Below are 24,563 nucleotides of genomic sequence, written 5' to 3'. Positions count from 1 at the left end.
CACTACATATTTGATATCACCCAAAGGACATCCATGCACAGTTTAACATTTTTTTTGCCATCTACCGCAAACAACGTTGGTTTGCAGAAAGATCAAATAAAGGTTTCAAACATCTCTGTACTCTCCAGCAAGACTGAGTACCATACCAATTGTACTCACCCTCCATAATATCTCCTCACCAATGCTAGTGGGCTAGAAGAATTTGCAAGCCCTGCTCCCCCATACAGAGAAAGCCCAGAAGAACTTCCAAGGCGCGTTATTACCCTCCATCCGCACATCTCTGTCATATCAGGACAAAGCTATCAAATTGTGGGGCGACAGGGTGGCCTTGGCCAACATTCCACAGTGGTGGGCAACACAGGATACAAAAGAACTGCTTCAGGGAGTGGTCAAATGGCAGCCTATCAGAGTTATCACAACTCTATAAAAATGGAGCCCGTCTCACTTTAACTGGATGATAAAATTCCACCTTGCGAGGGAGAATGGTTCTGCTATACTCCAGCAAGGCACTGGATCTCACATCCAACAGTCCAGGCTGCAGGCACTCGTACACCTGCGGCCCTCAAATTGACACTGGGAACATGGGGAAAAAAGGTAGCACCTCGAAATGAAGTTACTAGACAGTGGAGGCCCTCCTGAAGGTTTCCATATATGCAAGCTTGGGATAGAGACTTGAAGGCAGAAATCACACAAGGTTCATCAGAGAACATAAGGAAAAGAGAAAATTGTTCCTCGCGTTGAGTTACTAACAAAGAAAATATGTTAAGTACAGATAGTACTTGCATCAGACACACTTAGACAAGTTCAAAACTTCAATATCACCCCTTTGCTGGAGGGGATGCGGGAAGCAGGGGTCCATGATCCACATGTTGTGGTCCTGTTTGAAGGTTGAGATTTTCTGGAAGGAGGTCCTCTCACACATTAAGGACATCACAAGAAAGCAGCTCCCTCTTAACCCTTTAATAGTGATCGTTGGGGAGGTAGCTGAGGAAAACTACCAATTAAACGGGCCACACTCCTTCCTGATAATGCACCTCCTGACTGTGGCCAGAATATCAGTGGCAAGGTGTTGGAAACAGAAAGAGGGCCCCATCCTTAATCTATGGTGGTCTAGGATTTGGGAGATATCAGCCCCTAAGAAAATAACTGCCACACTAGACCGTCTTTCGAAATGTATGGCTTGGCCCATTGCCGATGGAATAGGAGCTGACATGTAGCTGACGGAAGCAGTTGTGGGAGCGTGCACATTGTTACTGGCACTCCCACGGTGCAGCTTGTCAGATGTACACTTGCAGCTGCTCTGGCGGGTTTTACTTACTGCTACATTGCTTTGCCTATGTTTACAGGCTGACAGGGGTCCTATTGGGGGATTCTTCTCTCTTTTTTGTGGTCCCTCTACTCCATTGGGTTGGCCTGTAAGTTGCTGCTCATCTGTGCTTGCCTTTGCTTGCAATTCTGCGTGGGGCTGCAGTCAGCTAGGGAGGAGCTAAGGTATCAACTGCTCCAGGCATGTGGTACGCCAAATATCTTATGCCCTTCCTATTTGTTATATGCTCAGTTATGTGCTCAGTTCTGTGTTTAGATACGTGTGTTGACACAACTGAAAACATTTCTACCATATGCACAATTAGGGGCTGAGAGTATGCCAGATTGAGTGGTGCTCTCGCTGAGCGTTTTTATTTCTTGTTGTTAATGAGCATGCCTATTACAAGGTCTAGCCATGTGAAGGTGTTCCCTACAGGCACATTTGTGCATTTGGACGTAATATCAAGTCTGCACAATATGTTGTAAGGGGGAGTACTTTCAGAATCTCAGTACTCTTCTCAGTCCAAAAGTGAGTGATCTGCAGGGAGGCCTTCATCAAGATTTGAGTTTAGATAACAAACCCTAACCTTATCAGAGCCTACTGATGTGAGGATGGTTGCCCTGACTCCCTCATCTCTAGGTGAAAGTCGGTTCCCGGAGGTTATGGAGAGAAGTGCCAGAAGGAGGCAGAGACTAAGAGAATCGAGCTTTGAGGCAATAGAGGAGGATGTTGAATTTTTTCACACCTCATTTACAGCTTCTGAAAAGCTGTCATGTTTAAAGAGCTTTTGACTAAACTGTTATAATAGCTCACACCACGGCAAGTGTGCAACAGCAGATTAGAACACAAGCATAAATGCTGTTATCTGATGTCATAATTCCAATTAGTACCCAGTGAAAGGGTTGTGGCGGCCTCCCAGCCGCAGGCTCAGCACGCAGGCATTACCACACAGTAATCCTGCTGCCCTTAGCCTCTTCAGGGCTGGTGGCCGTCATGTCCCCTCGCCAGGGAATCAGGTAAGTCTTTCTCCCCCCTCCTCGTTCCCCCATCCACAGAATTCCTTCACCGTCCATTTGTGGAGCAGACGCACTGGGAACACTTCTGTCCCCAGCGCGTCCGCTCCCGATCTGCGACAGGCCGTCATGAAAAGGAAAAAGGGACTACATGTACCACCATGGCGGACAATTTTTTTGTTTACTTTTTATCTTTTTTTGAGTTGCCACCATGGAAAGGGGGGAGCAGCCCATGGAAAGGAAGAAGGGAGCCCAGCCGAACAGCACAACCACACAGGATAGGACTTCCACTGTACCAGACAGAATAGGTCTGGGGTCCTGCGGAGGAGGGGGCAGGCATGACTTGTGTAACATCAACTTTACCATGAAGCCCAACACAGACACAACTTCTAGGAGACTGAGTTTCGTGGATGACTTTTGTAGCAATAAGGGCTTGGACTGAGACGACGAAACAAGGGACAGTGGGGACGAGGGAAGCAGGCAACTCAAGCATCAGTCCACGGGAAATGTGCAGACAGATGTGTGACCTTAGACATGGGGGCAGGTACAGGGAGACAAGGACAACCGAACACCATGGTCGGTGAACGATTTGTGCAACATTGATGACCTGGTCCCATACGTTGAGAGATTTAGGGATCTCCCGGGACAAGGGAAGGGGGAGACGGCCATAGTACTAGGGCCACGGGGGGGTCTGACCACTGTGTGCAAGTGACTAGGGCAGAGACAGCAAGAGCACACACCGACCCCAGGGACTCAGACAAGCACATTAGGTTGACTCGAGAAGCGAGTGTGGAGGTAGGGTTCACAAAACTGCCCCTACTGGAAAAGAGAGGGGGCGACCTCAATATATACCATGGAAACACATTGACAAGGAAAACATGAGATGTAGGTTACCTTCATCAACCGCGGGTGCGGGGAAATGGATCTATGAAATGGAAAGAATGACAGCGGTACAGAGATTAGCAGTGGGGGACATATAGGGAAAACTAGTGGCGATCCTTGGGGAGGCTGCTGATGATGTATGGAAAAGGGCGGGGTTCCCAGGAGTGACCATCAAGGGCATGGCACACGATGGCTCACCGTTTGCAAATTGCAGAGCTGCCGTATGGCAAGCTGTAAGGACACAATACCCAGACACATCAGACATTAGTGCGATTATGGCCCGCAAGATGGGGGAAGACAAAGATCCCTTACACTACATTCAGGCAATCCAAGAGCTTTGGCGCCTTGAAACGCGAGAACCATGGGACAAAACAGTAGCTTTATTTTACCACATATTGTGCCTGGGGCTGCCAGAGTCAGTACAGAAGCAGCTCAAGAAGTTAGTAAGCATGGAGGCAAAACCTTGGCGAGAAATACAACTCACGATAGTAAACCTTTGTAGGCTATTACAAGAGAAAATAAGGAAGAAGAACAAGGAGAGGAAGCAAGAGGAAGCAAGGCTAGTGCAAATGAATTTATCCAAGTACGCCTTGGGAAGGGGGGTACTGACAAGCGCAGGAGCACAGGGGACATCACAGCAACAGTATGCACTGCTGCCCGCGGGGGGAGGATTCATGGTGCGGGGAAACATTCAGCCTGGGTTTGAAAGAAGAGGGGGCCACCCAGGGCAGGCAGGTATGGGACACAGATACATCACAACGAAGGGGGTTTCCTAGAAGGGTTTCGAGGATATGGGCAACAGGTGCAGCAAGGCCCACAGGATTATGCGGTGGGTTTTCAAGGGCAAGGGAGGGAGCCACCACAGTGCTGGTTGTGCAAGCAAATAGGGCACATTTTGAGAGTGTGTAGGAGCAGGGGGGTACAACAGAATGGGGGAACGCACAGCATATCAAGGAGAACAAGATGAGTATTACACACAAGACCAAGCACAACAATGAGGACAGACACTGAACGCATACCCGCAGCAACACCAGCCAATGACACAGATACCGCAGAAGCAAACTCCTATACCACAGTACTTGCAGACACCACAGATGCCTCAGACTCAGGATAACACACAGCACATGTATACGGCACAACAGATGCAGCAGATACAGAAACACATGCAACCAAATGACAGGACAGTGGCACGCACAGACTCTTTAGCAACGACCCCCATTAGGAGCATGGGAGGAGTCACCATGGTGGGGAACAATCCATTTTCTGAGAATGGGATGTCCTTATACCTTCAATAGGAGAGCCCACAGACGGACTTGATGTGTTCCATCCTGTCGATCACACCCAACCCTGTGGAGGAACCACGCATAGGGGTGTAGATAGGTGACAAGACATTTTCCTTTCTTGTAGACACAGGGGCGACTAAGTCCTGCATTCGGGAGGGGAACTATAGGTTGTCAGGCGATGCCATGAATACTCAAAGATTCTCTGGGGCTATGGAAGTGGTTCCTTTCACAGACAATGTATCCCTTTCTATAGGGGAACACAATTTATCTTTGCCTTTACTTTACTCTCGACAGACACCTGTGAACATATTAGGGAGAGACATTATGAGCAGACTTAACATGATGATCTCATTCACGGACAAGGAAATAGTGTGCTCTGCACCAGGGACACACATGCTCAATATAAGGGAAATCATTGAAGCATATTGTGGACATAGAGTACAGAGTGGGGTGCCAGTTGATGATGAGCTGTTCCAATATGGGACTGAGATTGCAATTGCATGGCTCCCAGGGATTCAAGGGAAAATGTGGCGCATTCCAAATGAGTATTTGTTCAAACCAGAGATACCATTGGATGAGGCAGAAGGGACCATAATATCACTGGAGATCGAGGCAGTGATTGTGGGAGACAAGTGGATAGCAGTACACGGGATGGACAACACAGGATGATCATGGAGAGCAATGATCGCCGTAGCTGAAGGGTATAAATTGACCACAGTGACAGACAAAGAGCTCTTCAGAGACAACAGGTCAGACCATGAGATGGTGTTTGAAATTAGTGTGACTTATTGGATAAAGTACATTACAGAAAGGTACCAGAGCGGAGGGGAGTGGTCCTGAAAACAGCACCGCCCTTCTGCAAGGAGGACCTGGCCAAGGTGCCTAGCATCCTATGGACCACCACTCCCTATGATGTGGGGCTTCTGAAGGGGGTGGGAGAAGTGAAAATAAAACTGAAACCAGGAGCAATTTTACCCAAAGTCAAACAGTACCCACTTTCAAGGGAGGCAGACAAGGGCATTTATGATACTATTGCAGCACTAGTGAAGCATCTACTCAGCGTATATGACATCCACAGAACACCCAGGACTGTCACGATGGATGAGGAGGGGCTTCAGAAGGGCTGACGGGTCACCAGTACAGCATGCATTTCTATTGGGCATGCTGGTAGAAGTTATACATTACCCTGAGCAGATAGCCATAGTGAAATTCCAAGCACACACTCGAGGGAAGGACCCTATCTCAAGGGGAAATGAAGCAGCAGACGTGAAGCAAAGAGCGTTGCATATTTTTTGGGAGCTCCTAGAAATGCCTGTGACTATGCAAGAACAATAGTACTAAAAGAGGGATACAATATATTGCCAGCAACACAAATAATGGAGCTGCACCCAGGGAGGAGAAAGACCTGTGGACTAGAAGTCGATATACAGTCTTTCCAACATAAGTCCTACGGCGGCAGAATAACACAGGGAAAGTGGTCATGCCAACTGCATTGTTGCACACAACACTGACACAGTTACATTATCCAGCACACACAGGGAAGGAGGTGCTTGCCGCCCATATTGGAGAAACATGGTTCTGTCCTAATTTGGTGGAACACGTGGCTGAATTTATGACCAACTGCCTAGTTTGCAAGTGGTATACTGCAGGACATACATTAAGAGGAGCCATTCCTCGTCCAGTTGGTCCATTTCAACACCTCCATGTCGACTATGTCGACATGATCCAAGTCTTCCAAGGATACCACTACAGGATAGTGGTTGTATGACCATTCTCTCAGTGGATTGAGGCAGGCCCCTGTTCCCATCCTGACACCCTCAGCTCAGCGAAATGTCGGGTCCGAGAAGTATTCCCACGATGGGGCGTGGGTGAGGTCCTGCGGTCTGACAATGGCCCTTATTTTTCGAACGAGATATATAGCATATCACAACGTTGGTGGGCATGCAACACAAATGTTCCTGTGCAGCAGACGGGAAGTGTGAACACCTCAATGGCCTTTTGAAGGAAAGCATTGCAAAAAATTAATACAAACAAAAATTGGCTCCACTGCTTACCCTTAGCATTATTTGCCTTGCGCAACAAGCTGGGTCCGACCACCATTTAACCCCACACGAGGTGGTGACAGGATGGCGCATGCAACTTCCCCTGGCTCCTCCCACTAGGGCACTAAAAGACGCAGAGAGTAGTCTGAATGTTTTAGGCGAAGAAATGTATGATTATGTTACTTTCTTGATTGCTAGTGCCTCTTTTATCTCTCGCCAGATACAACGACACCAGGGAGACACTGAACCCAACTGAGAAAACAGTAACGTCAATGTCCCTGAGAACTTGCTAAAAGAACCACCTGTTTTTCCTGGGGAACAAGTCCTCTTGCAGAATTTTATCAGAAGGTGGGACGCACCCAGATTCACCAGCCCTTATACTGTTTAAGCCATGACTGAACGAGCAGTGAGATTGACAGGGCCAACAATCATCAGCAAGAGGAACAAGATAAATCGAAACTTACACTGCCGAGCAGAGGACACCCAATGGTTACTCATTCAAGGACAGCAGAGTTAGGGCAAGGACTTCCTACACATCCAGAGTGAGGATACACTGTCTGTTTGTTATTTTATTCCCTACATATATTCTTTGTGAAAGTGCGACTGTGATATTTCATGACTGTTCCTGTTGCACAATGATTTACAACCTGATACCTTTTCGGGACAATTTGTCCACTTTATTAGAATGTCCAATAGATTTCAAGCACGTCCACCTAATATATATTACCACGTTTTCTTAGCATATTTGGCCCAAACTTACCCACAACTTGAACGAGGATACCCATCAGTTCTCATAGTACTCCGAGACCCGAGAACTGTGTGGGAACAGCTATTTGTCTTTGCCATGAATGACTAGTTGATCCACAGGGCTTAAGACTAATCTAATATTAACAAAATAATGCACAATGTTTGCGCATTTCATTCGGGCAACTGATATCTTCAAGCTGCACAAGGATCCAGCCGCAAAGGTAATGGGTGAAAGAAAAAATATGCTTATTTGGTCGTGTCGCTCATTCCCAAGTGGGGTCTTTGCATTTATCTTTTGGCGAATATTGCTTGTGTCTAGTGAAACTGCTCTACACTCTACTAACATTACCCTGACCCAAGCAGGTGGAACGAACATGTCAGGTGGACAGGTGAGCACTGACAGCACGGTAAGGAGAGGTAAGTGCAGTGCTGACACATACATGAGGGGAGTGGATCTATATCTCACTGACACTGCTTGAGTGTCTAATAACATGTGGTACAAGCACATGACCAAAGTAGGTAAGGAGACCACTGGGGAGAGCTGTTGCTCATTAATCCCCTACGCCATGAGTGCTTGCAGAACGTTCATAGCAACTGAAATACCCGCAGCAAGAGCCCAATGCTTTATGTATCTGTCCATTCAAGGAAAGGAAGATTTCAAGGGAAAACAGCAACATTCAGAAGGATGTCTCAAGTGACATTCCCATATGAAGATAGTTACATAAAGACTCTTGACATGATGAACAATTATTGGCAATTAGACCAAGCTATACAATATATAACTGACGGGCCACAGAAAGGTGGCACAAGAACGATAACACTGAAAGAGCTGCCCTGCCCAAAGAGGGGGTTGAAGGAAATAGGAGGAGAACCAGGATGCTGGGAGAGACCACAGATGTTTGTGTATGGCCAAGTATACAAAGACGAAGGATGGAAAAATGGAGTAGTAGGAAACAAAGCACACACCCCAGTACAATCGCCAGTGAATACAGTACAATGAGAGAATGACAAGTGCCTGAAGGAATGGAATGCAAGAACCAAACTGCTCACCTGGGTAGAGAATGACGCTGGACCAATGCCTATAATGCCTTTGAAGAAACCAGCATTGTGCTACTAGAATGAGGGAGAAGTGAAAGTTGGAGATAATACAGAATGTAGGTACACAGAACAGCATCCAGCAATGAAGATAGGCACTACAATACAGATGGATCATTACTTGGCGTGTGGATCAAAGGCATACAAGAAGCTGCCACGCACCTGGGAAGGAATTTGCTCATTGGTACAAATCAATATGCCATCACTGGTAGTGCCCTAGAAGGATATAAAGTTTGAGGTCTTCCCGAAGATGGGTACTAACACGAGAAAGAAAAGGTCTGTGGGAGTAGGAGAAAAAGGATGAGAAAAGCGGTCCGAGGAAGTGAGTAGAGTGAAAAGAGACAACTATTTCTCAGCAGAGTCAGAAACATCCCTAGATGATGTGCCACCTGAACATAGGTTATTTAGCAAAACGGAAATGTTTTTCATGTCAGTGCTTCCAGCCGTACAGACAAATGCAAATGAGAAATGGCTGCAGATTACCAGGTGGGAGTTGATGCTGGCAATAAACTCTAAAGTGAATGGATTCAACGAAATAAAGGAAAGCTCCGAGCAGTAAGATTGATAGATACGTTCTCAACCTTCTCACAGCAATGGAAGGAGGAGTTTGCACATACATCGGGAGCTCCTGCTGCACGTTCTTACCTGTCAATGATGGAGAAAATGACACAATGACACAAGCAGAGACCCAACTGTCATAAATACATGCCAAAATGGAGGAAGAAGCAAAGGGGACCAGAAAGAACCAAAGCTGGATAGCGTACCTCTGGTCATGGTTGCCTTTGTGGCTGGCAGACGAATTGAAAGTATTACTAGGGGCAACTAATATTGGTACTAGTGGCACTATGTGTGATAAAGATCTGCATCACACAATGCCGCAAGACGACAGGGAAATCGATAGGGATGAAGGTGATGATGGATGTGACTAAAGGAGGTGAAAAGAACAAGATAGTGGAGGAAAGAGGCAAATGTAAGAGCAATACTAAGGGAATGTCCACTATTCCCACAAGAGACGATGAAGTTAGACAATCCATACGGCAACAAGAATTATGGAGGAAGATGGGTATGGTTCAACCCAGAAGGGGAGTGCAAGTACATGACCTGGAATTTTGGCGATCATGCAAACTACTAGGGACACCTCGGAGGACTGACTAAAATATGGCTACAAAGGATAAAGGTAGTACCATACAGTGAAGTTCACAGTAACAAACATTTCCACAGGAGAGTTTTATAGGGCACAGAGAAACTGTAGCCAAGATGTGGATTTTGTTAAAGAGTGTGCACTTCTGACTGAGAGATTTAAGAAGAGAGGCTACTCCACTACCATTATCAATAAGGCACAAGAAAAGATCTTGAAGATTAACAGAGCAGACATGATAGGCTGCGCACCCAAACTTAAGGGACAACAAAGAGATAAGAACCGAATCAGCATTGTGACACAATACTCCAAAGACTCGCACACCATGTACAACATTATGCAGAAACATTGGCATTTATTGCACATGGACAGAGATCTAACATCTCACATTGGGAGTAAACTGCAACTCGCATTCACAAGAGCCCCTACACTAAGAAACAAATTGTGTCCATCATTCCTAGAGACAAGTAGAGACAAGTACAGTTGCAAGTGGGGCAGGCTGGCTGAAATCTAAAGGATTCCACAAATGTAGGGCATGTAGTATGTGTAAATATGCACATACAGACTGCACAAGCTTCATATACAAAGAAGGCTCAGAGATTGAAATAAAAGATTTTATCAACTGCAAAACTACATTTGTAGTAATATATGAGATAATTTGTATATGTATACATAGGGAATACAATTTGACAGCTCTGCACAACAATTAGAGAACATTTCTCAAATCTTGGCAGCCATGATCCAAAACTACCATTGGCGGTACATTGGCAGGAATGCCACCAATTGCATAATAAAAAGGACCTTATAGGTCTGATGAAAGCCAAATGCAATAAACGTGGGGACTACCTCACACTCAACTACGCCAAATGGAAGCAAGATGTATTTGTTTACTCAGATCTACAACGGACGGTCTCAATAAGGACCATAAAATGAATGTCTTTTTATGAATTTGAGCACAAGTATCTTGAAACAATCAATAGACACTTTTGCATGACAACAGTTTTAATAATATCTATTGACGCCTAAACAGTTGAAGAATATTGTACTGTTACGCCACATTGGCCTTATGAGATGTGCAGACCTAGAATCAGAGTCTCCTCTAACATGAGACCAAAGAATGTAACTGCAGAATAACTTTAGAAACCAATAAGTTATAACTTATTTAATTAACCTGTGAATTATGAGACTTTGGATAAAGCCTGTTTACTATGTTAAGCATACAGCATGCATGGTATAATAAAGGCTTTGAAACTAGGGGGCAACTGCATATGTAAACAAACATTGTTGCTACATACTCATGTATAGATTATGACCAAAAGCGTGGCATGATAACTTGTTGTTCAATAGATCTTTGTGCACCCACAATGTCAGCGGATAAGCAGATAAACAGGCAAGTAATTTCTATAGCACACCATGTGCGCTCCGATATATATACTCATTGCACAAACATAGACCAGCATATGGGACTATATATTCCATAAGACCACACATGCAGCGAGTGGCGTCTTCGCGGTTTATGTGAACGTCTACCCGCGTAGAACAAGCGCACATGCACGCGCCGAAATATATACTTACTTACTCATTATATAATCAGTAACTCGCTAACGGGACTACATTTCACATCAAGCTGCACAAGAGGCAAGTTACCGCATCACGTTTAACGTGAACGTCGACCCGTGATATTTAAATCAAAAAAAGGTGGCGGCTGCAATGCGAAAGCATACGGCTTGCTTTGGGTGATGCTGGACAGGACACTGGCACAGGCTAAAGTAAGTAAATCTCTTGGAAGGGCTTTACCCTAAGTAGACTGCTTATTCTAGATAGCAGATTCAACGTTCTTACTGCTATATTTAATCAAAGGCTTCCTTTACACAGCCAATGTGAATGCTGGCGACTGATACATCCTTCATGAAACTAACCAGATGTTATATAAACAGATCAGGAAGACTCTACTTCTCATTACGAACGGTATGAGCCTCTAGCTTTACATATTGTTTATTAATTGAAGACTATTGTGCTGTTGTGCATATTATCAATTGTCAACCATTTAAATATTATAGATCGGGCTGAACTTTACAGAACCTCGGTGAGTGGCCAAGCAAGGCCAATTTATACTAAAAATGTCGAATTGCCCACACAGGGTTGGGGGGGTGAGTTAACACTCACTAATGCAAGCCCCCACCATACTTGAAAACATCAACCCATGAACTAATGCTAAAAATAATCCAATTATTGTGAGTGCACATTCATCCTGCCCACAACAGTTAAAGCTAACTCAGATAATGAATATCTGTGTTGCAAACATTTTCTCTATGTTAAATACCAAATCTTTGATTAATCTTAGAAACAGTCTATGAATGTAACGCGCATATAGGTCGGACTGTGCATGATATATTACAGACCGCTATTAGAGACATACGCTGCAAATATGCATGGCAATGAGATCTTTGACTAACAAGTGTATGCATTTACTTTATTTCCTATATGCCCCCCAGCTCCTACCAATGGTATGTACTTTTGTTTCATATGGATTGGCATGACAATCAATACCATTTAACTGTAATAATATGCATTAATGATTTATACAACTCTTATGTTTGGAAAATGATGTATTGATTTACATTTTTCAATTGGAAAAAGCCTTGAAAATGACAATCTTGTCAAAACACGTCTTGGCTGTCCTAATAGAACAAATGTACAGATGAAATGTGTTGTTCTAGTTTAAAGACCTTCATTACGAATTAGGAGTGTAACAAACCAATTATTTCAGGGTGAAGCACAAAGTGCTGATGATATATACTTACTATAGATGCTTTAAAGTTTACCAGATACATCCAGCCATGCAGCTGCCCTATTGCTTTCTAAAGGGTTGTTCCAGCGCAATTGAACGCTATTCAAACCGCCCCTTACCTTACATACAGTGAAGTTTAGTTTAGTTTAATTAACTTATAATGCGCAGCATTGGGCCCCTGGGCATGATGGCGCACACAAGACAAAGATAACGGAGAAGCACATCTAAAGAAACAGTCCGGAGAGTGGCCAGGGTAGATTCAGAAGAGATTTGATTAAACAACCATGTTTTGAGCTTTTTCTTGAACTGAAGTTTAGTTTCCAGCCTTAGGTCAGTGGCAGGCAATTCCATGCTGCCGGGGCTGCAATAACAAAAGCTCCTTTTTCAGTCTTTTTAGAATTACTTCTCGGGATCGTGAGACTTTTGGTGTCATTGGATCCGAGAGACCGGGAAGTGTGGTTAGGGATAAGAAGTTAATTCAAGTAACGGGGCATGATGCCCAAGAGACTCTTGAATTTAATAAAGAGGAGACGATATTGAATTCTCGACTCTACATGCAGCCAGTGAAATGATCTTCTAGCTGGTGCAACATGGTCCCGTCTAGCAAGACCTGTAACTACCCGCACTGCTCCATTTTGGAGGACCTGGAGTCGCTTTAATTCAGTTTTGCTGTTGCCAGTCAGCAAGCTGCAACAATAATCCATTTTGGATCCCACTATGGCTCTGGCCAGTGTTTCTGCATTGGTCTGTGAGATCATGGGTCGAAGATGTGCAAATAGTTTTAAGTAATAAGCGGATCTGGAAACCACACTCCCCACATGGGCTTTCATGGAGAGGTGCTGGTCCAGGATCACCCCTAGGGACTTGACCTTCTTCAGTGTGTCAATCTTAACTTCACCGAGCTGCAAGTTGATGTACCTAGTGTCCAGTTTGGAAATCCGACTGGGGGATCCCACGATCATAAGTTTGGTTTTTGATCCATTCAGTGCGAGACCATTCTGCACCATCCAATTTTCAATGCATGTATATGCTTTATTGATGCGCTCTTCATCTCGTACATGATCACCAGTCAATGGGATGATACATTGCGTATCATCTGCAAAATTGGTGAACCAGATATCTTCCTGCTCAAGCATGGTAAAGAAGGGGGCCATTGCTGCCTCTGCAATTTCTGAGCAAATGCAGCTGACCCGATTCTGAAGAAAGGAAGCTACCCACTGAGAGGCTTCAGAAGAAAATGCTGCTACTTGTTCGAGCCTGGTGACCAACAAAGTGTGGTCAACCAGGCCATATGCAGCTGAGAGGTCCAGCAGCATAAGCATGGTAGCCTCTCCCTTGTCAATATTAGAAAGCAGCCTAGATTTAAGTTCCAATAGGGCTGTTTCCGTGCTGTGCCCAGCTCTGAAACTCGATTGTAGGCAGTTTAAAATAGGATAGCTTTCGATATGCTTAGCTATTTGCTTGTAAGTGACCCTATCCAGTATCTTCATCAAAAAAGATGAATTAGTTATGGGCTTGTAGTTTAATGGATCCTCTGTAGGGAGTCCTGGTTTTTTCAACAAATGAGTCACCAAGAACGTTTAAGAACATCAGGCACAAAGTTCTCTCTGAAGGAGGCACTCACAAACTGAAGTATTGCCTCCAACAAAGAGGGAGGACATGTTTTGATGATGATAGCAGAGTAGGGATCCCCTTGCAGCTAGCAGTTTTAAGCTGATTCACCACCTCTGTCAACTCTGCCAAAGTGCTGGCAGTAAATGAAAATTCAGGAATCATAGGACATCTGGTTGTTTCACAACCGTTCGTGACGCCACCCTTCATAGATGAATTTGCCTTTTTCAGGGTAATATTAGCTTTGATGCCCTGAAGTTTGGCGCTTATAGCATCCTGAATAGCCTGACACCAGGCTTTGCCTTTCACCACTTCATCTACCTTAGGTGCAGGTGTAGATTTTTGCTTTTAAGAATTTTAAAGAGCTCTCTAGTTTCTGATTTGGCTGCAACTATCCTGTCATTAAAGGAACTTTTCTTAGCCTCCATTATGGCGGCTTTGTAAGAGCTGGCCGCTTCTTGATAAGCAAGAAGCAAGTCCGGAGATTGGTTCGTTTTCCAATTATAATATTGTTTGCGCATAAACACTTCAAGTTTGCGTAATACAGGTGTGGACCAAGATTTATTTGGTGGGACTAATTTTGTCTTTCTCAGTTTCTCGGGGGCTAGGCGATAGTGATACCCGTAAAGGACTCTGTAAGAGTTATAGCAAGCCACTGGGCTGAGTCTGTGGACTGAGCGTTGGTTAGGTGGGTGACCAGGGGGGACATTTTTTCCAAGGTAAGTAATTTAGGATTACGGCTTTTTATAGGAAGCAAGACTTTGCTTTTGTGTTTGACTGGAAAAGCAGAACAGATGCCAAAACTAACATAATAATGATCTGACCACGGACATGCAGTGGTGGTGAGATCTGTTATGGCCACATTAGTTGCTGCTACCCAGTCAAGCGTGTGTCCGAGATGATGTGATGAGTGGCGATTATTTTGGATGAGACCCAGAGAATCTATTGCATACTCCTCTGTGGTCATCCTGAAGACCAAGCCAGTAATTGAGATCACCCATAACAATAAAGCTTGAGAGAGGTTTCAAGCATGCCACCAAGTGATTGGATAAGGCAGTGATAAAATCTGTGGAATGTGATGGAGGCCTGTATATTAACAATACATTAAGAGTAGCCTCAGCATTGACACCAATCTTAATCTGTAAAGATTCGATGCCTTCAATAATGGTAACTGTTTTCCGCCAAATAATAATATGTGATTTATAAATCAGCACCACTCCACCCCCTCTCCCAATCGGCCTATCTGCTCTCATCATAGAGTAGCCTGCCGGAATTGCCAAATTGAGGGAGGGGCCGGTGGCACTATGTGCCCAGGTTTCTGTAAGTGCGCAAATGTCAATATTGTGCTCTTCAATATGAGCTGCTATTTCCACTGAGTGTTTTATCATAGAACGGGTATTAAGCAAAACACAGGATAAGTGATGTAGCAGCATGACTCTACGCATGTCAGTAGCTGTTTTCCTTATGAACTCCTGATCCCTAGAGTCGTAACGGAGTCGTAACCACCTCTGGTCAACAGGTGGACCAAAGGGGGGACTGAAGAGAGGGTCACAGGAATGCCCCTCCTCACCCCAATGAAAATAACAGGACGGAGAGCCAGGAACGCTCAAAGTCATCCATCATATTCCAGCTGAACACCAAGTGCAACACCGGCTGATATGTACACAGAAATGTATCCCCTCAGTCAGCCATTAAGACCTAATCCAGTGCATATCTTTACAGGTATAGGGGACACAAAGGAGATTGTGGATGGGAATACCCTAATTGACAGTCTCGATTAAGCACCAAGAAGCCACAATGCTGACGTCATTAGTGACACCACGACATAGCAATTTTAGATAAAGTTGCCACCCATAATTTCCAGATCTATATTGAAGCTACGAATATTTTACATCCGAGGCAGTCAGGGTTTCGTCCTGCCCATAGCACGGAGACAGCCCGGATTGATCTTCAGAGTCATATGCTGAGCATCATGGACCAGGGCAAGTCAGGCCTCCTGGTGCTGTTAGACCTATAGGACGCCTTCGATTTACTGGACCATGATCGACTCATGCACATTTTAAGTGACACCTGTCACTGCTGGACTCTAGTTGCAAATGGATCTTCTCCTTACTGTTTGGAGGACAGTCCAGACTCCGCTGTGGGAATCTACCGCGGTGCCCTCCCTTTCTACCTGTGGGGTGCCGCAAGGAGCTTGCATGTCCCCCTTATTATTCATCCTATGCATCCTCCTAGACAAATCTGGAGTATTCTGGACAAATTAGGCTGATGATAAACAGCTGGTCCTGGAGCTCCCAGGAGACTATGCCGCTGACAGTTTACTCCTCCAAAACATCTACAACCAAATAGATTCTTGGATGATGGGGAAACTGGATGTGCCCCAACAGGGGCAAGACTGAGCTCCTCATCTTCGGCTCCCCACAAGCTAGGGCTAAACTCCCCAACTGTTATCAGACACTTTCCATCCAGGACTGCTGCATCTCTGTTAAGGAGAAAATTAAAACACTTGGTGCGCAAACTGATTGTGCATTGAGCGCAGAGTCCCACGTGAACTTAGTCACCAAAAACTGCACATATCATTTAAAGCTACTCAGGAACATCCAGCCTATCTGAACGAGGACAACTCAGCTACCATCGCTCGGGCCACCATTTTGTCAAGATAGAATATTGTAATGCGCTGCTAGTATGGGCCGACAAAAAAGCATCCAGCACTTTTCAAACAATTCAAAATGACGTGGTTCGGTTTGTAAAAAAAAAGTCCCACGCAGAAGTTATATCTCAACTTACCGGCAGGCACTGCAATGGATACCAGCCTCTGCCAGATGTCAATTTAAAGCAGCAACCTTACTTTACAAGTGTCTTTTTGGGCTATCTCCCAGTTACCTTAAGTCAAACTTCTCATGGTACAATTCCCTGCTCTCTCTTAGATCTGCTAACACCAATCTAGTTGGTCGCCCTTCCTTCACGAAATTCAAAGGGCTGGGTAGATCTTTTGCAAACTGCACCTCCAGATTTGGAACAACCTCCCTTTTTGTCGTCGCGCTCTGACTCCAACATAAAGTCATTTAAGAAGGCAATGAAAACCTTTCTCCTTAATTAGTCAGGGCCATGATGCGTTATAAACAAAAAAAAATAACAGCATTAGTCATGAAGCACACTCGCAGCCCTGCACCGCATTACACATGCACATACACGAACAACATGCGTGCATAGCTCTATTGCTAGAGGATGGATACATACTGTCAAAGCTTTTATTATTTTTCTCACTAGCCAAACGCAGTAACGCAGAAACGCCAAGCAACAAGAGATCCTGAGCAAGCTTGCAGATGCTTCTCACAAATAACCCTATGGAACTACAGGAGTATATATGGAGCCTGGTAGGACCATGTGTGACTAATTTATAGGTTACCTAGTATAACATGAGCATGTAGAAATCATATTATAAGTCTAAGAAAAATCATGGAAGACCTCAAGCCACAGAACACGAGACAAGAGGAGCTGACGCAGGCTTCACGGAGTGCAAAGCAGACTCACAGCCAAGGTCAGAGATACTTGGACACATGCCAAACTTTAGACGATAAAGTGACTGGCTGCAGAAAGATAGAATAAATCCTCATAAATGCAGACCCAAAAGCTTGATTCTGTGGTCTACAAGCATGTAATGCAGCAAAGACAGACAATGGACATTCACCAGTGGTGGGAAAGGAGAGCCAATCCCAGGAAACCAGACGCAGAGTGAAACAAGTGTTGTAACATGGATACGCATTCTCATAGGCAAAGATGGTACACTACCAGATACAATACAGATACATAGACGTTTCACATCGCCTTGAAGAGGTGCACAGAGAGCCGAGAACCGAATTGAGTATTAGGCCTAGGGGGATCACCTCTAGCCAATCATGAAATAGAATATATGGGGGGGATGGCAAGAGGCAAGAACCAATGGTAAGCCCACTACTCTGCAACAATGTAATAGATAGTTTCTTGGGGACGGGACAGGCCAGCCACCTGACATGCAAGCACCAGTAGAATAACCTCTATAGGGTACATCCATAAGGGATACCACTCCCAGAACCAAATCCGGACCGGGGATAGGTTGTTGTAGAAGGGGCCAGGTGATGATGAAATGTCACCACAAAACTGGGGAGCATGCATTGTTAAGTTGAGAAGTACTAGAGAATCTTGATTGTCTTGTATGACGCCTGTTGGTTTTTTGTAATAAACCACAGTTCTTCCTTGCCGTTGGCTGAGTCCTCCGTTTATTCTGGAGAAGGGTGTTGGGCCCTTGAGAGTAGGGCAGACCCCAAGACGACCTCTGGCATACCAGGGAACCATCCCAACAGACCTACGTAGGGTTCAGATTTTTAAATGGTGTCCTCTTAATAATGGAGACTGTATTATCGTGGCCTGTGGCAAAAATAATCTTGCTGCATTTTTGAGCATTTGCAAGAGTTTGAGAAACAAGCCACCTGACTCTAATCTAAATTGTGCTGGAGTATTTTTTTATCAGTTCAACTAGCTTGTGTTGATAGTTCCACTAACTTGCCTTTTGCTATGTTTGATTAGTTAATTGTAATGTTTGTATTATTTGAGGGCTGCTGTTAGTTATCAGAAGTGTTTTAATGTCCTGGGTTTGTTATATCTTTTTCTCTTCTTTTGGTTTGTTTTTGTGTAATTTTATATTAATAGGGTTTGATATTTTTCCTTTTCTAAGACAGATATAGTATTGCTCCAGGAAACACATCCGCAAGCCTATGATCAGAAGATGATAACGAAATTGTCACTGTAGTTCTTCCTCTCTGAGGTGCAAAGTGGGTGATTATGGGCAGAGACTTCACAGTGAAGGTAGAGGGCACTTGAAAAAGCAATAAGGGCTAAAACCTCTTTATTAATGGAATGATTAAGCTAAATATACCATGAGCACCATCTATGCCTCTAACAGGAAATTCCAGAGGGAGCTCATGCCCCAGATTTGTGGATTCTCTAAAGGAACTTTTGCTATTGGAGGGGATTTCAATATTAATTGGGCCAAGTTTTGAACACATTCAACTCGACCTAATGTCCATCTAAATTTGCTTAATTCAGGGCAATTGCAGAAGGAAATAGAAGAGACAGACGTATTCAATGTTTGAAGAGCAACGCATCATACCACACATGACATGATTATACGTATTACACACACACACCCACACAAGCAGACACACTCATACACACACGTGTCCTTCATTAGCAGATCTGAAAAAAAGCTGACAATAGGGCAGAGATAGTCAGTAATTGTGATTTGACCTATAAGCTCATGAAAATAACCCTACACATTGCCAAACATAGAGTTAAAATAACTAGAAATTGACCCAGCAATATTGAGAGACGCAGTAGTAAAGATGAAAGTAGCCACTTAAACTGAAGAATAATTGGAGAATAGCAAAGAGGGTGACAAAGGTGAGGGAACACATTGGGATGCATTCACTGATTAGGGGACAACTAGTAGCACAGAATTCTAAACTGAGCAGAATAGATCAGTTGGGGAGAGAGAGAGTCTAGAGAAGGAAGAATAAGATGTGGAACAAGAACATTAACACTCACCCTCTCAAAAACAGCTAGAAAGCCAATTTTCACTTGAGGTAAATTTAACAAGATCTCTAAAATTAAAGATAAGATGTGTTCCTTTGGATGAAATGTTTGCTTTATAAAAAAAAAGCTAATAAGGAGCTGCCCAGGTGAGTGTCCAAGACCATCGCAATAAATCCGAGGGACTGGGATGACAAAACTTGAGACTTCCTGAAGTTCAGGGAGAAGCTAATACTGTGCAACAGGCTGCACCTTCAGAAAAACTGTGCTGCCGTTTGGTCTACGGCGTGAGCTTAGACAAACCAATCATCCAGATAGGGAAACACAAAAATGCCTTCTCTTCTGAGGAAAGCTGCTACCACTGACAGCAGCTTGCTGAAGACCCTCTGTGCTGAAGATAGACCGAATGGCAGTACCTTGAATTGATGGTGGCAATATCCCACTACGAATCTCAGGTAGTTCCTGTTCTATCAGTGTATAAGTACATGGATGTAGGCATCCTGGAGATCCAGTGGGACTACCCAGTCCTTCAGCCTGAGGTCTTGAAGGATCTGACCCAGCGTAACCATATTGAACTCATTGTTGCAAGGATACCATTTCAGGAGCTGCAGATCTCGTACGGGATGTAAGCCCCATCCTCCTTGTGCACCAGAAAATAGACTGAGTACTAGCATTTTTCTCCTTCCGAGGGGGGCACAGAATCAATGGCTCAACAATAGGAAGGAGTCCGGAGGCAAGCACTGATTGGTTGGGTAATGGTTTTGAGGGTGTTTAGCAAAGGGAAGACCATATCCCTGATGAACGACCTGTAAAGCCCAGTTGTTGGATTTTGTAAGAAGACACACATCGCTGAACTGGGAAATCCTACCACCCACAGGTAATTAGTGGAAGTCGGTTTCACAGGGGCTTTGCAGTCGGTGAGGAGGAGGGCATGGCAGATGTGCACAAGCTAACTCTTCGAGCACCTCTGCCTCAACCCCAAGTTGGATGGCTCTGCATCTGTTTGCCAGAGTGAGCTTGCCCTCTGCCATTGTGGGCATAGGAGGTGCAGGCCTGAAAACCTCTCCCCCACCAGCCTGGGCTGCAGGCTGTTTCTGCTGAATCACTAAGCCCAGCGACTTGGTAGTCACCTTAAAGGACTGACATTTCTGGAGGGATTCATTGGCTTTAGCCGGAAACAAAATGTTGCTATCAAACAGCACACCAGGAGGTTAGTTTGGGCATCTGGGGCAAAACCCTAGGTCCTCAACCATGAGTACTTCTTCAACACTGTATCTGTGGTAATTGGAATAATCTACCCAAGACTGGCTCAGTATGATAGCGGTGACAGCGGAGGTTTTTGCAGATGGAGTGAGGAAAGGGAGGATCTGATGAAACAGTCTGTGAAAGAAAGCAAAATACAGCTCTTCTGCGAAAGGGGGCTGGATGTAAGACTAATCAATTCCAGCGGGCCAGGAAGGGTTCCTAAAAAATCTGGTATGACTGCAAAACTGGAATACTTCATCAAAATATGTTTCCCCACACATCATCTGAGCTTTATGTTTGACTGGCCTTCAGGCTAACAGCGCAATGCCTGAAGGGCTGTCCTGACAGATCAGCGTGGTCTGGTTTTGTGGGCCAGTTTCATGGTTTCATGTACTGTGCAGCTGGTAGTTTTGATGTTACTTGTCCAACTTGATGTAAAGGTATCATTTGGCCCATATTCTGCCAAAGGTGCTCAATCGGGTACTACTCAAAAGATTTTCGTGACAATTCACCATTTCTGGTTCGTTATTTGTGAGCAACCTTGTTTGGTCTGCGGGCGTGTCTTTGGCTGCAACCTGCTCTTTCTTTGTCCTAAGGAGATATGCCCATAGGCCTACCAACGCCCCACTTCGGACAAATCAATTAGGGTAATCCTATGTCTGTCAGTGTTAGCGAGTCTGTCATCAAATTCCTAACCTTAAATGAATAAGTGACTTCCAACTTTATTTGAAAGCATTACCAAACGCATTTGGACAATTTTGAAATGAGCATTAAGAAACATCTATTTGTCATTTAACACATAATGGGCCTTAAATAATAGACAACGTGATATGTTTGCATCTTATGTGGAAGTTAGATTTGAAGAATGCTACGCAGTAGTACTTGGTTCCCCAGGGGTAGCTCCTGGTCACTTGCTAATGTTGGATACTCAGGAGATGCTTTTAGCTCCTGCTAGTCAAATCTTAATTTCGATCCCTGTCCAGGTATCTGATCAGCTTGAGAAACGAACACTACAAGTCAAGACAAGATAGGTAAGATCATAGCGCATTACATAAATGAAAGAAACTACTTGGTCTCTCATGCACAGTAATCTTAATAATAAAATGCAGTCTTATCTGCCATCAAACCTGCACTTATATTTGCAGATAATGCTGGATTGCAGCGCCTTCATCAGCAGTCAGCGGCCCCTACCACTAATGAAAAGAGAGGAGAGCTGCCACACACAACCTTCTCTTGTGAGGTGGCCACGAGAGTGTCCCGTTCTTACACCAATAATGGCCAGAACATCACCAACAACTACAGCTGCCACAACTTCTTTTTGCAACATTGCGAATTCTTTTTAGAAATGAATGAGAGGATGTTTCCAACATGTGTAATAGATGAAGAATATGGTCTACCAGATGCAACAGATTTGCAAAATATGGTGATTTTGGGACTCATTAAGTTATTATAAGACTGCACTTAATAAAAATGCGCTCAGTTAATATAGCCTTATATACTGAGGGAGGGGTCATTATCGTGGGATAATAACCTGCCATCAAGCTATGGCCCCAGGTGACGCCAAGGGCCATAAACTGGGGAAGGGTCATTATCTCAAGCGATAATGGCCCCTATCAGGGTCTTTAAGGCTATTAGCACATAGTGTTGATAGCAATACATGTTTTGGAGTTTTTGTGGTGAAGTAAAAGCAGTACTTTAATAGTAAGCAAAGTAAATAGGGAAAATGAATTAGCAAATTAAACGTGTTTTACTTAGTAGTATTTAAATAAGGTTGTCTTCATAAGTTAAGTATTTAAATTCTAAACTTGGTTCTACTGGAACAAGTTTAAAATGTGCATGCATTATTTCTCGTGTAAAAACAAAATATTCCTCTACAAGAAAGTAACAGCATTGTCCCATGTTTTCACTTCCTCTTTGCTGTGTTAAATCAGAGGTTGCGGCACAAAAATGTCCTTAGAGAGAAATTGTCTTGTTAAATAAAATCTTGCCTGGAAATTGCATTATAGTTATGTTTACTGTGAAGCCACCATGTTCAGAAAGCAGTCAATACTAGTAGTTATTTACTGACTGCACTCAGAACATTCTGAGTGGTGGAGATGTCATTAACGATCTCTATGTTCTGATATTAAGTATGAAAACAAATAATTATTTCAAGCAATACAAAGGTTTTTTTAGCTTCAGTAAAGAAGTAAGGCTAGAACCAGATAACCTTTCCGACGAGCAAACTAAGTAATTATGAAACCTTAAATTACTATTTTTCGAGCGGACATGATCCATAAAGTTTTAAACTGTGCCATATGGAAAAACAAACATTTAAATTGCCTAGCCGTTCGTCCTACCGAACAACCAACCACGTGTTCCCATGGCTGGCTAAGAGCCCTTTCCTCTCAAATGCAAATAATGTGCACCCAAACAAAAATGCTCTCGCTTTCTTCCTGCTCCCACAGTTCAGACTGAAATCACAAGGTCCAACAGTAATACAAATAAAAGCCTGCGTTTCAACGGGATTCCCAAAATGCCTCGCTTAAAAACTCATCGAGTTACCACGTAATATAATCCCAATTGTCTCTTCCGGATCATGCGTTAATGCGCTCTCTGAAAGTGCACAGGTGAGGATTACCCGTAATGTCTTTGTCCCAGAGCAATTTACCATATTTCCGTTCAACCTAAGTGCAGTCGACTATCTTGAGGTAAATAACTGTGCGAAGGCTTTATTGATCGGGTAGGAGCGATGTGATTTATGTGTCTGTAGCGGAAACGTCCATAACTGTAATAACACGAGTATTGAAAGCTGGCTTCTAACTGCGTGTTTCATGCGAGCTCTAAAGCACTGCATTATTGAACGCATGGAAACTATAAATCTAGAGCGCCATCTAGTGCCAATCATCTTTACGTTTATATTAATATACCGGGATGGGTACCATAAACGAATCCATAACAACAAACAAGCAAGATACAACGGACGCAAAACGTACACGGGGAATACAGAAATTCAGGGCAGTTTCTAGCCAACTTGGATCCCAGGGCAAAACACCAACATGCACCTCCCCCCCTCCCAGCCCCGCCCCCCGCATCTCCCTACGCCCTCCTCATTGGCACACCTCACTCCCAACCTACACCTCTGTATCGTGTGACAAAACCCCTCCTCATTATGACCAAAGAATTGCTATATAAATGAAGCTGACATTGTAATGGAAGTACTTTACAGAAGTATTCTAATGTGAAAACACAGCTGTTGCTGTCCAAGTAAATGTTTTTTCTGTCACCTGCTCTTAGGGATGGCCTTGCCTGAATGCAGTTTCAAACTGTCCATACTGGCACACTGGGGTGTGTGACCAGACTACCAGGGTCTGAGGGCCCACTGACCACTGGCCCTGTGTTGATATGATAAGCAGGCACAAGTGTTTCTAGACGCGACAAGACGAGGGAGGGAGGACAAGACCAACGATCTTAGACAAGACAAACGATCTTACTAGGCCTTGTGTGATTCAGATTGTGCAAGTGTGAGACGAGAAGTGCAAGGGGAAAGGGGGGAGTGCAAGGGAGAAGGGAGGGGAAAACAGGGCAGCAATGCTCTGAGTAAGTGCAGCCAGGGCAGCACAGCTCTGGGTAATGCAAGGAGAACAATGGACTGTAGGGTTACAATTGAGGCCCCTATGTACTTGGTAGGCCCGGAGGCAGCGCAAGGGTGACTGATCAAGGAAGAGCCTGGTACTCAGTGAGACTCTGAGGCTAGCCAAGCAACCAGTCGTTACAGCATACAGGTAGGTCAGGTAGGTCAGCAGGGGAGAGAGAGAGAGAGAAAGCAGAGGAGAAGAGGAAAGTTTTGAGCTGCTTCCGGA

At 44.3% G+C, this 24,563-nt stretch overlaps 1 protein-coding gene across 2 annotated transcripts in view; it reads right to left on the bottom strand.

The window, feature by feature from the left end:
- Window positions 1-24,563, bottom strand: part of HACD1 (3-hydroxyacyl-CoA dehydratase 1) — a 420,976-nt gene that overhangs the window by 340,657 nt on the left and 55,756 nt on the right. The window lies entirely within an intron of this gene.

The sequence above is a fragment of the Ambystoma mexicanum genome, chromosome 2q, assembly GCF_040938575.1.
Source record: "Ambystoma mexicanum isolate Mex_15411 chromosome 2q, UKY_AmexF1_1, whole genome shotgun sequence".
In the NCBI taxonomy this organism is placed as follows: Eukaryota; Metazoa; Chordata; class Amphibia; order Caudata; family Ambystomatidae; genus Ambystoma; species Ambystoma mexicanum.
This window is presented reverse-complemented; position numbering and strand designations above follow the sequence as displayed.